General features: G+C 46.0%; 1 protein-coding gene and 1 pseudogene across 4 annotated transcripts in view; both read right to left on the bottom strand.

The window, feature by feature from the left end:
- Nucleotides 1–16579, bottom strand: part of PYGB (glycogen phosphorylase B) — a 57381-nt gene that overhangs the window by 39089 nt on the left and 1713 nt on the right. The gene's annotated exons all lie outside the window — the stretch shown is intronic.
- LOC308562772 (ribosomal RNA-processing protein 7 homolog A pseudogene) lies at nucleotides 242–15429 on the bottom strand (annotated as a pseudogene). The gene is made up of 2 exons: nucleotides 15421–15429; nucleotides 242–994 (listed from the first exon to the last, which is right to left on the bottom strand). The product of its transcript is annotated as a ribosomal RNA-processing protein 7 homolog A pseudogene (transcript).

The raw sequence follows: 16579 nt of genomic DNA, 5'->3' as shown, positions 1-16579 counted from the left end.
GTGAAGAGGGCAGGAGCGGGAAGGAACCACTTCCTGGGCCGGTGGCTTCCTGAGGCCAAGTCCTCATGCCAGGCAGGCCTCACCCGCACTGGGCTCAGGACAGCTGAAGCACAGGGATTGAGGGGTGACGCTGTCCTTCACCCCGCTGTGTGTGGGCTCAGATGTTCGGTACTGTTTGATGTGGCAGCCCCTTAGCCTGGGCAGTGAGCACCCAGGCCTTCATGTCCTCGCGGGCCACCCACTACCCATCTGTGCCAGCTCTGGAGGGGCGGAATTTGCGCTGGGCCCGCATCAGTTCAATCCTCCGCTGGTCCCCCTCCAACTTCTTGCGCAGCTGTGAGAGGCGCTCCATCCTGGCCTCACGGTGCTGCCGGGCGTCCAAGCTGAGCAGCTCCTTGCGGGCGCGCTTCTGCTCTTCGCTCTCCAGCACCCGCAGGCTGGCTGCCTCCGTGCGGGGGAGCACAGGCCGCCCACCAGGCGGGTCACCTCCACCCAGCCCTCGGCGTCGGGGACCCCTTCCTCCTCCTCGGCCTGGGCTTCCTCCGTGGCGCTCTTCTTGCCATACGCCTCCATGACCGTGTCCACTCCTACCTCGGGGCCTCTGGGTCCGGCAGGGAGTCTGACCCACTCGGGAGGCTGCCCTTCACGGGTGCCTCTCTGTCGAGACCAGCAAAGGGCCCTCCAGGGCCAAGGCAGCCGGCACCCCCTCGGCTTCTGGAACACCACGTAGGCCCCCTGGAAGCCCGGAACGGGCTTGGGGTGAAAAAGCCTATGACTTTGGCTCCCGTGGGCTCTCAGGGAGCTCGGGTCCCCGGGAATGCCGCTGACTGGACGGAGCCACAGGGACAGAGGTGGCGGCGCAGGGACTCCTCGTGCAGGACGGGGCGCGTGGAGGGCAAGGAGGGCCCTCTTCGGAGGCCAGAGGGCTTGGTGCCTTCTCGGACCCTGTGCTCGCTCACATACAGTAACGGGAAGCCTGCTGGTTTTCAGAGAGCTCGAACGGAGCGGCTGAGCAGCCAGGCGGCCCGGAGCCCCCTCCTCGGCACCCCGCGCCGGCCGCTCCCTCCTGCGCCCACCGGAGTGCCCACCGCGCCTTTATTTATCTATAATTTTATTTTTGTTTAAAATATTACAGATGTCCCATTTTTTATTTTTTAAATTTATATATATATTTTTAATTTTATTTTTGGCGCCTTTTTATTCAAGCCTATTTTGTCTGATAAAAGTGCTGCTACCTCAGACTTTTTTTCATTTGCATAAAATATACAGGGTGGGGAAAAGTAGGTTTACGTCGTTCAAACGGAAAATAACACAATAATAAATAATACAAGAATAAACCCTGTGTTTCATATACTCACAACTGTACACCTACGTTTGCCTCACCCTGTATTTTTCCAACCCTTTCACTTTCAGTCTTGTGTGTCTTTCCATCTGAAGTGAGTCTCTCAGAGGCAGCAAATGTATGGCTCTTGTTTTCTTACCCACTCAGCCACATGTGAGTAAGGAGGATGCCCACCCACACTAACTGGGCACTGAGCAGGGGACCTGAAATAGTCAAAACAATCTTGAAGAACGAAGTTGGAGAATTCACACTTCCTATTCTCAAACCTTACTATACAACCACAGTCATCAAGATTGTGAGGTGCCCTGCCTGGTGTGGCTCAGTTGGTTGGAGCGTCATCCTATACACCAAAAAAGGTTGTGGGTTTGATCCCGGGTTGGGCGGCATACAGGAGGCAACCAATTGATGTCTCTCTCTCTCTCATATCAATAAAAACATGTCCTCGAATGAGGAATAAAATGCTATTAAAAAATGTGTGGTAATGGCATAAGGATGGACACATAGAGCAACAGAATAGAATACAGAGCCTAGAAATAAACCCTCACATTTAGGGTCAATTGATTGTCAACAAAAATGCCCAGAAAAATCCAGCAGGAAAGAACAGTCTCTTGAACAAATGGTGCTGGGACAACTGGATATCCACAAACCCATACCTCACATCAAATACAAAAATTAATTCAAAATGGATTAAAGACCTAAATATAAAAATCAAAATTATAGAACTATAAATGAAAAAGAAATTTCTGTAAAATAAAAACAGTCATGGGGATATTAAGTGCCGCATTGAAAACAAGCCCTGTGCCACTTCACCACCAAGCAGCACAGGGGGGAGGCGGGGACGGACGGACTTCACTGCTGGGCCCTGCTTTCTGAGGAGGGGAAAGGATAAAGCACTTCACACTCATACACGTGCACACTCACGCATGCACACATGCTCACACATGCTCACACTCATGTGCACATGCATACTCAAGTACTCATCTGCACGCTCACACCTGTACACCCACACACTCACATGCACACTCACACATGCACACACACTCACACTGTGGACCTTGAGATAGAAGACACCTATTAACAAGGCTCCTGGTGGCTAACTGGGCTCAACTTGAAGAGAAAAAAGAAAAAAAGAAACAGGGCCTAGCAGCCATTTCTACACAGGGGCCTCTCATGCAAGCAGCACGTCAAAGTGAGGCCTGTACTGAACTGCCTGCCTGCACTGTGTTTCTGCCGTCTGAGCCAGCCCTTATAAAGGAGTTCCTGGAATTCTATTTCAGCCAATAGGACTGAGGCTTTCCCCATCCAATCCAAGCTGTGCAGCTATACCTCCCTTGCATTTTCAATGACCAATCAGAATGGCTCCATTCTGACCAATCAGGAAAGTGCCTTTTGGACCAATCACACTGCCAGGATTTGGAGTCCTCATTTGGACTGTGCAAGGACTTCTGTCTACATAGTGAGCTCCCCTCTGGCTGGAGAGCACACTTTCCTTTTCCAGTGAACACTGAAGACTATATTTCCCTGGTTCTAGCCAAAACACTGAAGATGAAACACCGAAGATGAAATGCCAAAGATGTCTGGCCGGAGCAGAGTGAGAAAGACTGAAGCAGAGCAGAACTGTCTAGCTAGAAAGGTCCTGGCCCAAGGCCCCCTGGCTGCCATTCTGTTCCTCAGCTGGGCTGCTTCACAGTTAAGCTGTAACACTGCAGAGGTGTTCCACAGACATGCTGTCCTCAGATCTGTGCTGTATCACAGTTGAGCAGTTTGCATTGAATAAAGTTTGCTTCTTTGCCATACCCCAAAGTGGGGATACCTGCTGGTGTTGAATGGACACCAATGACTACTGGTTTACAACACTCACTCACACTTGAGCATGCACACACTAACACATGCACACAAACACACCTGGGAACCAGGGAGAGGCTGCTTCCTCCAGGCCACACACACCAGGCCCCTGCCCCATTAGCCAGCTGCAAACAGCTGACTCAGGAAGAATTCCCTCCACTCCAAGAGATGGGGCTCAGGATCTACATCTTGAAAGTAAAAACAGGAAGACAGACGGGAAATATGATGGGCAAGAAACACCCAGCATTTGCCAAGGGGCAAATGAAATTCATAAATACAGACTCATCCAAGAAGTCAAGAAATCCTGCTAAGGTAATGCAAGGACCTGACCAAGCATGGAAAAGAATTAAAATAAGAAATAAAACCACCACAGAAATGGAGGCATCAATGAACACGAACCAAGGGCAAAGCTGAAAACAGAAACCTGGCTGAGAAAAAGTGAACAAAATAGGGGGAACGCATGAGAAGGATTGAGGAGAAAAGCATGGACGTGGAATACAAAAGATACTGAACACCTCCATCAGTGCCTCTAAAAGGAAACTGAAAAACATGTTAAAACTTCTCAATATGTAACTTTAGAAAATTTTCCACATGTAGTTAAATCTACAAATAGAAAAAAATGCACACATATTTAAAAAACCACAAGGAGGCCAGGCCAGCATGGCTCAGCTGTTGAGGATCAACCTAGGATCCAGGAGATTGTGGTTCAATTCCCAGTCAGGGCACATGTCCCGGTTGCAGGCTTGATCCCCAGTCGAGGGTGTGCAGGAGGCAGCTGATCAATGACTCTCTCATCACTGATGTTTCTATCTCTCTCCCTCTCCCTTCCTCTCTGAAATCAATAAAAGATTTTTTTTAAATCACATGGAGTTCAGTCTTTGCCTTTTTAAACTTTATGATTATTTGAATACATGGCTTCTAAATTAGTATATAAATTCCAATGCCCTTTAAGTCACAAACACATAGCAGTGTAATCAATGAATCCACACAGCCACTCGAGTACCACAGCTGTCGCTACTGCTCACGGCCCAATGCACCTTCCTGACTTCTCATCAGCTTGGGCTTTATTTACACTACACTTGAACTGATTTAGTATTATATGGAGTTTCCATAGCACTGTACCTCCCCTCCCTCCAGAAAGGCCTTAGTATCTTAAAATGGTTCAGAGTAAAAACCATGAAATGGAAGGAGCTAAAAAGATGCACAGACTTTTGAACTGTGCAGACTGGGGTCCAATTCCAATACCTGCCCCAGCCCATAGGTTGCCCTGGGTCACCACTTCACCTCTCGGAGAACACCACAGCCACTGTGGGTTCGAAACAGGGGTAGGCTTGGACTCAGAGAACCTTGGCCCCTCACCAGTACAGATATTTAGGGAGACCTGGCAGTTCTGGGGGGAAAAACCCCCACAAAAACACTTGAAGGCACAGGCTAGGGGACTTGCCTGCAAAGGAACTCTGGTGCTATAGGCCATAGGCCATCCCAGGCCAGGCCCAGTCTCTTTCCAGTCCCCTAGCCCCTTTGGCCTCCCCAGCTGCCATCTGTGCAACCTTGGACAGGGCCTCCCTGCTCAGGGAGTGCTGGTCAGAGAACTGGACCCTCACTTGCTGTAGCCTGAGAACAGGGATCCCTTAACCTCTCTACAGCAGCTCTGAGGGGCCTGCCACCTGGGGTGCTGAAATGGGTCACTGACCTTTCTTGTATGGTCCCTTCCTGCCATGACTATAACAAGTGCTAAATGACCTAGAGACAGCCTTAATTTTTTAAAACTGGGTTTATGTAGTAAACACAAAGGCCACACCAACAGGTAACATCACAGGAAAGTAGAAAAGCAGCTCGTAGAGCCTTATTTTGCTCTTTACACACTGAGATTAATTAGAGAGATCTCCAATTTCGTTTCCCTCTCCTGAGAGATTTTAGAGTCTGTTTTATGGAAGGGTCTGAATGCCTTGCAGAAAAAGGAAAGAAAAAACTTTTTCTAACATTTAGAGAAACAAACAACAACAAAAACTGGGCAACTGCTTTCAACTTTGCCAAGAGGAAGAACATCATTCTACAGGCCGAGGTGGCCAAAGATGTCATCCTGTGCCAGGAAAATGCAGCAACGCCACTCTTGTCTATTAGATTCTGTCCATGCCCCTGGTCTTAACATACTACCAGTCATCTTACTGTGGCTGGGTGAGCACAGAATGGCTCCCACATCGAACTGCTGCCTCCCTGCTGGACAGGGCAGAGCTGGCCCTGACATGACACAGGGACACTGACCACTGACCCAACACAGAGGTTGTGAGCACAGCATTCCACTAGCCAGCTCTGGTGTGCTCCCAGCCTCTCCAAACATACTGGACCGCTTCCCTCCTGTCACCCTCCCCAGCTCAGCCCAATGAGGAGAGGAATGCTAGGAGGGGTGTGGTTCAGACAATGGAGGCGCAGCCGCAGCTCCACGGATATGTCATAGCATCCACTCTACTGCATCTGAGCTGCTTTTTGGAGGGTCATACCAAGAGCAGCTCTATAAAGCCACAACTGTATCGTATAAGGGTGCTGAGCTAATATTACCTACCACATCTCTGAACCCCAACCTACGAAGTGATACTCAAGCATGTTTAGAATTAAGTGCCAGGAACTTGGCTTCCCATGAGTAACTGGTGGATTCTGTCTCAACATGGATCATAATTTCCTTTTTCATTTTAGGTAGCAGTACCTAGGTCTAGAACATGGTCTCTTTGCTCAAAGTCAATTTGGAAAATGTAAAATATAATAAAATTATAAAATCTGAGAGATCACTTAATTCTGCAGGAAACAAATTTATGTACACTCCACAATATCACATTTTTACAATCCTCTGCCTTCCCATGCTGTTAAGCTCTGCAAAATGTCTATTCACTCCCAACCCAGAGCCAAACAGGGCAGTCTCCTTATCGCTGACAGATAAGCCAGAGCCAAACTTATAACTAGTGTGGTACTAGTCAGCATTTTAAACAGAGCTACTTTCACTTTTTATTTTAAACAATGTTTCAAGGCTGAGAGAAGATACTCAACTAAAACTTAAATTACATATAGTTCCTACCCCAGAAGACTATTGAAGACACTGTGAACCAAACTCTTCTGCTGCCCGATTACTTTTCCAAACTACCGTGTTCCCCCTTCACCATATCCTAAGGGCCCCATTCTGTATAAGGTGAAAAAAAAGCTACCTATCACCTGCTGTTTATTTGCTTCATGTCTTAGAATGTAAAGAAAGCCTTTTATTTTTTAACAAAATATGTATTTTTTTTATCCTCACCTGAGGATATTTTTCCCAGTGCTTGTCAAAGAGAGTGGGAGAGAGAAACATCCATGTGAGGGACGCATTAATTGGTTGCCTCCCACATGCGCCACAACTAGGGCCAGGGATCGAGCCTGCAACTGAGGTACATGCCCTTGGCCAGAATCGAACTCAAGACCCTTGAGTCCATGGGCCGGCACTCTAACCACTGAGCCAAATAGGCGAGGGCAACAAAATCTTTCTTATAAATATGTTTTAGCTGATATTTTTAGAGAGAAAAGAAGGGAAAGGGATAGAAAAAGATAAACATCAATGGGAGGGAAATATCATCAATCAGCTGCCTCCTGCACGCCTCCCACCAGGGATCAAGCCTACAACCCAGGCATGTGCCCTAACCGAGAATCAAACTGTGACCTCCAGGTTCATGGGTTGATGCTCAACCACGGAGTCACACCGGCTGGGCTCTAAAGAAAGTCTTGCTTGTGTTAAATAAAAATAAAATTAGGTATAATCTGAAAATGTTACTGGAAAGGGGACCTGGCCCTGAGTGGGCCTGCCTAGGGCCCATGGTAGTGTGTGGGTTCTTGACTTCATGCAGGGAACATTTCACAACACAAGTCCTGGTGACTTTTAGAGGACGTTTATTAAAGCTGGGGACAGTAAAATAAGGAAGGGCCTAGAATAGAAGCATCAACAGAAGACTAGGCAGGGAAATGAGCCTAGGATGGGCTGTTTTGGCTCATTAAAAAAATCAGAGAAAAGGGGACCTTGGAGACAGGCTCAGGGGGTTAGCCTGGATGAGCTGCAGCTGCCCAATGCTACCCTAATTGCAAGCCTCATGGGTCCCTTAGGGTCTAGGAGATGCATGCCTGTGGGGAAAGAAGAGGGGGGAGGGAAAGGCTCAGCCATGCTCCTGGGAGGGAGAGTGCATGCTGGGACCTTCGTTTTGAGGGTTTTTAAAAGCTGGGAGTTTAGGGGAGGTTTTAGGGGAAGATCAATAGTATATTCACCAGCTTATGTTGATGTGCCCAAATGAAATTTATTCTCTTAACTTCATCTGTCCTTGTGTGTGCTTGGCACAAATGGCACTAACTGGATTTCTGCAATCTCCCTGAGTAGGTGATTTAAACTATTTACCCTCTGGTTGGGGAGAAGTATAAACCATTTACTCTCAAGCATCCTTGGTTTAGGGAAGACAGAATTTACAGATGGCTGCAAATTGCTTGGCTGTTTAACTATCTGCCTCAGTCTCCCTATCCTGATTGTCCTGGCCTACTAGTCTGTCTCAAAAAGACTTAGAAAGTTCACTCAATTTTCTTATTTGTACTTCTTGTTAGTGGGACAGTTGGCAAAGCTGACATGTGTGAAAGCAGGAGGTGTCACTGTGAATGTCCCAAGTTTAACTGTAACAGGACAGTGAGAAGCTAGGAAAATTCCTGGGCACATGGAATAGGGAAATCAAGACAAGAAAATTAAACAAGGTCGAACAGTTTAGGCAGCTTGCAGCCACCCTGCAGCAAGACCTTATCTTCCCCAACCAAGGAAACTTGAGAACAAATGGTTAATACCTCTTCTCCCTAACCAGAGAATACATAGCTCAAATCACCCTGGAAGTGCCAAGGCAGGAGTGGGGAATGGGGAAGGAAAAAAAGGCAAGTTTTATCTCACTGAACAAAAGTCAGCAGCCTTAGGACTTGACAGATGTTCTCATTAATTCTGGGAAAGCCACAACAAAGCAAAAAGAGGACACTGAAATCTAGTCTGTGCCCAAGATATCTGGCAGAGGAACCTTGAAACCTATAGGAAGAAGGGTATAAAACCCTCAAACCCTCACCATGCAGGGCACTCAGATTAGCTGAGTGTCTGCTTGCGTTATATGCCAAGTGTATAAATTTGCTTGCTTTACTACAATGCTGCTGTCCAGTGTCACTTGTTTAAAATCTTTCCTACAAGACTGATAAGAACTGAAGAGGGGACAGCCCTCTCCCTTCAACTCAGGGGGCTGTCTGATAACATCTTTTCAGGTGCCTATACATAATCATGCACTATGGTTCTGTAAGACAGTCTCCCTGATTTGCATAAGCTTTTAGGGGTAACAGAGCATCAAGTCTGCAACTTACCTTCAAATAAATACAAAAAAAGTATTTATTTATACACATATATAGAAATAGACATCACAAATATGTTAAAATGTTTAATGTTTGGGGAATCTGGGTAAAGAGTATATGGGAATCCTATGTATTATTGTTGTAACTTTAAAGTCTGAAATCATATAAAATAAAAATGTAAAGAATCATTTAAAAAGGGCTGGGATGCAGAAGTGAACTCAGTTATAATATTTCATAAAGATGTAAATGGTCCCTGAAGCCATCCACAGCACCTGGGTTTAAGGGTTCCAGATAAACAGATTCAACAAGACATGCAGATAGAGATTTATTATAAGGAACTGGCTCATGTCGTTGTGGAGGTCCAAGACCAAAATCTCATGGGGTGGCTCCACAGGCTGGAGACCCAGAAAGAGTAAGCATTTGGAGTCCAAATGGCAGTCTGCTGGCAGAATTCCTTCTTACTGGGGAGGAGTGGGAGTTTAGTCTTTGTTCTATTGATGGTTTCAGCTGATAGAGTCCCACCCACATTAGGGAGGGTAACTGCTTTATTCAAAGTACACTGATATAAATGTTAATCTCATACCCATAACACCTTCACATAAACATCCAGAGTGATTTTTGACCAAATATCTGGGTACTGTGGTCTTGTCAAGTTGAAACAGAATATTAACCATCACAACCTGAAAGAGAACAGGCCAAATTGTCTTCTATGAAAAATCATGGCATACACTCAAAGAGGTTTCTTAATCTCATAAAATGATGGAAAACAGTATGGAGGTTCCTTAAAAAATTAAAAATGGAACGGTCATTTGACCCAGTGATTCCACTTCTAAGAATATATCCTAAGAATCTGGAAACACCAATCAGAAAGAATATATGCACCCCTATGTTCACAGCAGCACTATTTACAATTGCTAAGATCTGGAAACAGCCCAAGTGCCCATCACTAGATGAGTGGATAAAAAAGCTATAGGACATTTACACCATGGAATCCTATGCAGCTGTAAAAAAGAAGGATCTCTTACCCTTTGGGACAACATGGAAGGACCTGGAGTGTATTATGCTAAGAGAAATAAGTCAGAGGAAGACAGATATTACATGAAATCACTTATATGTGGAATCTAAGGAACAAAATAGATGATCAAGATAGGACCACAGACATGGAAGCAAGAAAAAGACTGACAGATCTCAGAAGGAAGGTGGGAAAGAAGGCAAGAAGAGACTGAGCAAAGAACTTATAAGCATATATGCACAGCCCAATATGCACAATAGACGGGGGAAGAACTGAGAAGGGGTGAGAGATGGGGGGAGGGGGGTAAAGGGGAGAAAATGGAGGACATCTGTAAGACTTTCAATAATAAAATTAATTTTTTAAAAAAACGATGGTCTCACCTACTTCCACCTGGCAAGCTGTCAGGGTAATCAGCAACACAAACCACCCATCATCAGCTTCTAGCCAGAGAAAATAACTTTGAACTGTCAGGGAAGCTGGCCCACGGGACACAAGGTCAGCTTCACACAACTGAAAACACATCACGCACTGGCCAGTGTGTCTCAGTGGTTAGTGTCAGTCCCAGCACGGAAGGGCTACAGGTTCGATCCCAGGCCCCAGTCAGGGCATTTGCGGGAAGTAACCAATTGGTGTGTCTCTGTCACATCGATGTTTCTCTCTCTCCCCCTTCCACTCTCTCTGAAAAGTAACGGAAAAAATATCCTCAGGTGAGGATTAACAACAAAAAACACACACACAAATCACAACAACTGGGTTTGTTAAAAAGATTCCATTGGCTGGTCCAACCTCTGACTAATTAAAACAAAATCTTAGAAGTAGGGGTGATGGGCAGTGAAGGCTACAAAACACTGCTGTAGATCATCGTCCTTTAACTCCCAGGTCCAGCAAACCAAAAAGTATTTGTATTTATTATAATCACATTATTAGAAATACTTAAGACAACAGTTTGGACACCAGTAGTGCTCCTTTTCCTTAATCTACCATTGAGATAATGCTATGAACTTATAAGAGAGAGCCATAGGAAACATTATTTCAACCACTGCAGAGATGAAGAAGACTTCCATCCACTCACTGCAAGGATGCAGCAGCCCAGTAACATAGCAAAAGGGCTATTCCACAAACTCACTGCAGGGATGCATGGCCTCTTACATAGTAAACTGGCTATTCCACCTATTAAGGCAGAAATGCATAGCCTGATTATACAGTAAACTGGCCATTCCATGCATTCACCTGCAGGGATGCATTAGGCCAGCGACATACTAAAATGGCTATTACAACCACTGACTGCAGGGGGACACTGGGCAATTACGTGGTAAACTTTCTATTCCATCCACGCACTGCAAGGGTGCCAAGGAACCTGGCTATTCCACACACTCAGTGCAAATATATAGTAGGCCAAGTGAACAGTCAACTGATATTCTACCCACCCACTGCAGGGATGCAGTAAGCCAGTTACATAGTAAACTGGCTAATCCATCCACTCACTGCAGGGATAGGGCAGGCCAGTTATATAGGAAACCGGTAATTCCACCCACTGACCGCAGGGATGCAATAGGCATGTTACACAGTAAGCTGGATATCCCACCCACTCACTGCAGGGATGCAGCAGACACAGTAAAACACTACTTCACACTCTCTGCATGGATACAGTAGTCATGCTGCATAAGAAACTGGCTACTCCATCTACTTAACAGAGAGATTGCTGTTAACTGCTTACAAAATAAACTGAGTATTCCATCTACTGTCCAATGGGGTAGTCCGGTTACCGAGTAACTTGGCTCTTCCACCCACTCAGTGCAGGGACACGGTGGGCTAATTACATTTTTAAAAACCTGTTAGGAGAAACAAGATGGCAGCATAGGTAACAGCTGCACCGCCGCCTCCCACAACCACATCAAAATTACAACTAAAACACAGAACAAACATCACCCAGAACCTCCTGAAATCTGGCAGAACAGAAGCCCCACAACCAGGGAACTGAAGAAGAAGCACCGAGAGCGGTAGGAGGGGCGGAGACGCGGGCGGATCCCGGCTGAATGGGAGACTCCCCACGGGCCCACACCTGGTGCTGCGGTTTAAACCCGGAGGACATCTCGGAGGTGGAGGTTTCCCGGAGGAGCGAGAGCTCCCAGCCCCACATCAGGCCCTCAGCCCAGGGCTCCAGGGCCGGGAAGAGATGTCCCCACAACTCCAGGCTGTGAAACCAGCAGGGACTGTCGCTGAGGGTCATGGAGGCCGGGGGAGTCCCAGCAGCTCCTCTTAAATGGCCCACACACGGACTCACTCGGACGCTCCCTCTGAGCCCAGCGCCAGGCAGCAGCTGGAAAGGACCTGGGACACTCGGGGAGGAACTAACCTGCCTGGAATCGGGGCGAGAGGTGGAGGGGCGGCTTCCTCCCCGCACACAGCCAAAAGGCAGGCACCATATTTGAATCGCCAGCACCGGGCTCACACCGTTGGCCCCGCCCCGTGATTCCCGGAGGCCCCACCCCTCCCCACCTGTAGCTCATCCAGGCCATTTCCAGGGGCTTTTCTGTGCAAGTGACCTCTCCAGCCTCATGCTTAGGACTTTCCTAAAATCTCTCAAACAAGCAGCAGCGGGCACCATACAGCTTGATAAGTGGCCCCAGGCCTGGCACTAGCGGTAGCCTACATTGGCTCATAGCTGGGCCTCTCCTGGACAACGCCAAGCCCAGCACAAGTAGCAGCCAACTACGGTTTGCTGTGTGGCTCATGCTGGGAGGCCCTGGGCAAGGCACTGGCAGAGGCTGACTTTGCACCTCCCGGAAGGCCCCAGAGACAGTGCACCTGGTGGTCAGACTCGACCACGCTGGATTACAACCCTACCGCATCCACAAGTGACACTCAAGGGGCGCATTTGGTGAACACCAAAGCTCCACTGAAGTAAATCCTGCTCCATAGGGGTGTGTCCAGCACAGCAGCTCTCTGGCTGTAGCTGCAGCTGGTCTTCACAGCTGATTGGCCTGGAGGTCAATTCCTCCCAGGGATGCCAAGAGCAACCAAGGCTCAACTACAACAGGATAGTGCACACAGCCCACACAGGGAAGCATCTAGAAGGCCCAGCTCAGGTGACTGGGGAGGCTGAGCCACTGCACCCTACAGGACACCTACTACACAAAGCCACTCTACAAATTCCAGGAGACATAGCAGCTCTACCTAATACATAGAAACAAACACCTGGAAGCAGCCAAAATGTGGAGGCAAAGAAACATGTCCCAAAGGAAAGAACAGAAGAAATCTCTAGAGGAGGAACTAAATGAAATAGATCCAAGCAAGCTAATATATACAGAGTTCAGAATTTTGTTTATAAGGATGTTTAAGCAGACTATTAGGAAAATAACTGAGAAAATCGGTAACATAATAAAGTACTAATTTGAAATGAAGGCTACACAAACTGAAATAAAGAATAATTTACAGGGAATCAACAGCAGAGCAGAGAACACTGAGAATCAAATCAGCAATTTGGAACATGAGGAAACAAAAAACACCCAACCAGAAGAGCAAAAAGAAAACAGAATCCAGAAATATGAAGGTAGTATAAGGAGCCTCTGGGACAACTTCAAGAGGCCCAACATTTGTATTATTGGGGTGCCAGAAGGGGAAGACAGAGACCAAGGAATTGAAAACCTACTTGAAAAAATATTGACAGAAAACTTCCCCTACCTGGAGAAAGAAATAGACTTACGAGTCCAGGAAGCACAGAGGGCCCCAAACAAGAGGAACCCAAAGAGGCTCACAGCAAGACACATCATAATTAAAATGCCAAAGGTTAAAGACAAAGAGAGACTCTTAAAAGCAGCAAGAGAAAAGCAGTTAGTTACCTACAAGGGAGCACCCATATGACTGTCAGCTGATTTCTCAACAAAAACTTTGCAGGCCAGAAGGGAGTGGCAAGAAATATTCAAAGTGATGAAAAACATGGAACTACAACCAAGATTACTCTACCCAGCAAAGCTATCATTTAGAATTGAAGGTCAAATAAAGAGCTTCACAGATAAGAAAAAGCTAAAGGAGTTCATCACCACCAGACCAGCACTACAGGAAAAGTTGAAGGGTCTTCTTTAAGAAGAAGCTAATGAACAAAAGAATCTGACGAACTAAATAGATCCAGAGACATTGACGCACGCAACAGACGATCATATTTCAGAGGAAAGAGGGAAGGGGGCTGGAGGGTGGGAAGAGATTAACCAAAGAAGTTATATGCATATATGCATAACCCATGGACACAGTTAATAACAGGGTGAAGGCCTGGGGAGGGGGTGGGAGCGAAGCGGAGGGGGTCAATGGGAGGGAAAATGGGACACCTGTAATACTCTCAACAATAAAGATAAATTAAAAATAAAATAAAAATAAAAACCTGTTAATTACAGTGCTACAGACTACAGGGATACAGTAGCCCCAGTTATGTAGTAAACTGGCTATCCCCCCCCCAGGGATACACTAGGACAGTAGCATAGTAAACTGGCTATTCTACCAACTCACTACAGGGATGCAGTAGGCCGGTTATACAGCCAACAGCTGTATTCCATCCACTAACTGCAGGGATGTACTATGCTGGTTAAACAGTTAACGATTCCATCCCCTCACTGCAGGGATGCAGCAGGCCTGTTTCAGAGTGCGGGCCACATACTAAAAGGGGCCACATACTAAAGCAGACAAGCTCAGGGGAGGCCTGTGTGGTGGCCTTACAAACTCTGATACCTAAGATAACCACAACGGATGGTCTGAAATTAAAACTTTTTAACTAAAAGCAGTTTATGGTGGGTAGTCACGTCCTAGGCCGGCCTCTTCCCTGACAAAGGTCAATTTTTACCTTAACTGTCCATTTTCTTTTGCATCTACAATAATATATCTTTGGAATGTCAAAGTAAGTTTCCTTTTTCCAGACCCCTCAAAGCACAGGCACCACTCTGCGGAGAACACAAATCCCCTCACTGTTACTGAGTTAATTGTTTACTGTTAACTATCCTGCACCCACCTGTGTGAAAGAAGCACGTGTCTATCATATTAATTTTTTATTATCTAATCCCAGAGATTTCCCCACTTTGCTTTCTCCCACCTCCTGATCTATCACCAATGGATTTCATGTAACCCACCGATGGATTTCATGTCTCCTCTTCTGATTGTAATGTATAAAATAAGGTGCAGAACTGCCATTCTCCAGAGCATTATCTCAATCCACTGAGATTTTGCTTCCCAGCAACTGTTGACAGTTTGGCTCAGATAAACTCACAAAATATTTTTACAGGTTTGAATGTTTCTTACATTGACAAGAGTAAACTGGCTATTCCATATACTCACTGCAGGGATGCTGTAGGCCAGTTACATGATAAAATGCTATTCCATCACTCACTGCTTTAAAGACCCAAGGAAGAAATCTCACATCTACCCATCGCAGAAGTTGCTGCAGAGATTCCATGACTCCCATAAGTGGGTATGAGCTGCCATTTGCTTTGGTTGCCAGATCTTATGTCTCCATTTTGTCTCCTGACCTTATATCCTGAATTAAAACTATTTTGCTATCCTTACTGCCTTGGTCCAACTTTCCGTTTGAGATCTATTAATTTGAAGCCTTTGGGCCATATCTTGCTTATGTATTCTGAAATTCTCTTTGGATAGAGATGGAACGTCAATATAAAAGGAACACATTCTATAAGCAAACAAAACCATAATGTTTTAGAATGGCAGGTACCTCAGAAATAGATCACCTAACTCAATTCCCCACATTTTAAAGATGAAAAACAAGACAAAATTAAGAAATCAAACGAAGCCCAACGTTGCAGAGACTTGATTGCAAAGCCAGGGCTAAAGGAACTTGACTCACGTGAGCCATCTCTAGCCCTCCAGTTGTACTCCGTTCCAGGGTTAACATAGAGTGGAGTTCCAACCCTGCCATCACTTCAGAGAATCCCTGAACCATCTTCAGGCCTCCTGCCACGCACACACCTCAATTTTAGCCAGGTTTTTTGACTTGATTTTTCAGGCAGGCTGCTTGAAGACCCTGCCTCTGAGCCCTAAGTTTTTATTGCTTCTGCTATCAGCAAATATAGAGTGCTAGGAGTTATGAAACAATACATAGAGCATGATATTATTCAGTGTAACAAAAACAATTGTTTCTACTAGTATAGAAAAAGATGTAGAACACAAAATGTTTGTAATATTTATAGTGCTACTACTAAGTGGTGAGATCACAGTTAATTTTTTTTCCCCGTTAGGCTTATCTGTATTGTTAAATTTTTCCTCCAATAACCATAAAGACTTGCATAATTGTTTAAAAGACAAAACTAATAAATAAAATCACTTTAATTTATTAAGTATATATCAGCAGGTTACCCCAGTCTGAAGTGTGGTGCTACAAGTCCCTGAGGCTATTCCTGGGGCTGGGGGTGTGGCTTTGCAGGATTTTTATTGGAAGCCCACTTCTCCTGGGCTCTGACCCTCCCGGGGCTTGTTTCTGGTCCATTGCAAGCAAACATGTAACTTTTGCAGAAAAAGGAGACAAAGAGTTTATTTTCAACATGAATTAGCCAGACTGAAGCACTTAAATTCCACTATTCTAGGAAAACATCCTTCCACTTACAGGCTGTGGTTTCTTTAAAAGAGAAAGGTTTCCACCTGTAGCCACCACAGAAGACAATCAAAACTGCGGATCAACAAACCTGTTTTGTTCGTGAAAGGTCCTTTCTGTAATCCCTGAGCCCGTCTCTGGCCTTTTCAGGATCTAACCATACATAAACTGTAATGGGAGCCCTAAGGTGTTGGGGTGTGTCCTACTCCAGGGAAATGCCCTTGAATGTGCAAAGCTGTACCCTTGTCATCTGCTATGGGGACAATAAAAACAATGTTGTGAAGCACAGCTCTGCCATCAGCAAGGAGTTCTGGGGGAGCCACTGCCTCCTGGCCAGCTTCCCTGGCAACATCGCCCGGAGCCTTTGTTGTATTAACCTGGTTTAGCCACTTGGTGCCACTTCTTTCTACATTGT

Source organism: Miniopterus schreibersii (assembly GCF_964146895.1).
Source record: "Miniopterus schreibersii genome assembly, chromosome: 10".
Classification (NCBI taxonomy): domain Eukaryota; kingdom Metazoa; phylum Chordata; class Mammalia; order Chiroptera; family Miniopteridae; genus Miniopterus; species Miniopterus schreibersii.
Note: the sequence above shows the minus strand (reverse complement) of the source record. Positions and strands in the feature narration are given on the sequence as shown.